This window comes from Dendropsophus ebraccatus, chromosome 8, assembly GCF_027789765.1.
Source record: "Dendropsophus ebraccatus isolate aDenEbr1 chromosome 8, aDenEbr1.pat, whole genome shotgun sequence".
Lineage (NCBI taxonomy): Eukaryota > Metazoa > Chordata > Amphibia > Anura > Hylidae > Dendropsophus > Dendropsophus ebraccatus.
Window position 1 is genome coordinate 63187441 of NC_091461.1, and position 2185 is coordinate 63189625.

Here is a 2185-nt window from a genome sequence, read left to right on the forward strand (position 1 = left end):
GGTCTTGGATGAGAGAAGGAAGGGATAGCTTTAGGGTAATTGTGCTGTGGAGTGTGAAATTGCAGCCTGTGGTGTTCCGTATTGTACCAGAAGCTCAACAAAAATCAGCCTTCCACAGGGTCTTACACCAGCCTCCTGAAAGGAAATTAATGGGGGGAAAAAAGAAAAATAAATTTATATATATATATATATATATATATATATATATATATATATATATATATATATCTTTTGTATTTTTGGTTTGAATTTTGGAATTTTGTTTTTAGCATTTAATAGAAAGTTAGGAGATGCGATTTAGTTATATATATATATATATATATATATATATATATATATATATATATATATATATATATATAGATTGACAAACATTAAACACTTCATACTCCATTCTAGAATACACACGATACACGTGATATGGTATATAGTATATAGTAGAGAAGTATATGGCCTTCTCAGAAAGCTACAGCTTGGTATATATTAGTCCACATCATTATAAAGCAGGTGGGAACCTCCATATGGATCTTCATGTTAAATCCCCCTGAAGCTTGTTTACTTACATGAGAAGGGAGTTTGTTTAGTAATATTGCCCTGAATGATAATATATTAAAGATGAATTGAACACATAATTTAGGGAGGTTAGCATTACAATATGGGTCTGCATAGTAGATACATATCTGACTGTAGTAAATGGGAATATTGTCGGATAGTGGCTGATGTGACAGATGAGATCATGATTGTATAGAGGCTTATACTGAAATAGTCACCAGTTCCTAAAGAGATACAAAAAATGGGAATGAAGTTGACAGAATGGAGCCCAGGAAAAGAATCCCCAGTGATGGCGATGATGATGACGGTGAGTATACTGGGCTCCGCCGATATACTGGCCATTAGTGGTAGGGATGCTGGAAGGGGAAGCTAATGGAGCAGCTCGCAGATCACTATCTCTAGTTTCAGGGAAAGAGAAAAGTTTATTTTCCCTCTAAATTTCCGCACTGGGGCGGGGACCTTTTTGAAGTGTAAATTTTTGGACTCAAAAGTTCTCTGTAAAGACAGAGGGGGAAAAGGTTAATTTAAAGTCTGGTGCAAGGAACTGAGCGAAGCAACCAACCCTAACCAGAAGGAAAAGCCCCAGCACCAAAGCTGGTGTGTCCAAAGACCGACAGTATGAGAGAGAGAGAGAGAGAGAGAGAGAGAGAGAGAGAGAGAGAGATGATACATTGGAGATAGATAATAGATAGATAGATAGATAGATAGATAGATAGATAGATAGATAGATAGATAGAAGATAGATAGATAGATAGATAGATGATAGATAGTTTAATTTTGGCATAATACACATAATAAAGTGAACATTTTGGACTGTACCTACAATAGTGGCAGATAGCAGCGAGTTGTAGTGGTCCCTGCTCAGATTTGTTGGTCAGTTACCTGCATAGTGTGAAAACTCTCACATTTAAACCAAATAGAGTCTTGTTGACGTCTAATGTGTTTTCCTCTCCCATCCCTTCAGTGGTTATAACATGGCACACATGCTTATTAGGTCACATGGCGATGCTCTCCATTAAACAGCATCACACATATGTACATATTATACACCAGATATTATAGCTTGTGAAGTGTATGCTAGAAGGACAAAACCTTGATACATAAAGCCCCATCTCTTGTATTTGCAGATTGGCGCCAATATGTAAAATGAGTGGTATTAGTGATGTAACAAGCAGAACTGATTGCAGATTTTGCATTATTATTATTATTATTATTATTATTATTATTATTATTATTATTATTATTACTACTACTACTACTACTACTACTAATAATAATAATAATAATAATAATAACAACAACAACAATAATCATTATCATTACTACTATTTAGTATGTATCACAATAATATAATTACATATGAAACAGGTGTAATGGCCACAAACGTCCAAGGAAGGCTCTTCGGAAAATATTGTTTATTGGTGCACAAAAAGGGCTGACAAAACACACAACAAAAATAGGTTTTCGCTCTGAAATAAAAGAACAAACCTCCGTTGATGCCAATGTAGGATGTGTAATAGTGGAAATTCCTAGCTCATTTCAAGTGTAGTTTTCCGCCGCTGGACTGGGTTAAAAAGTGCACTGAAAACTTTTTCCCTTCCTTAAATAGTCTGTAGAATTAAAAGCAGACCAG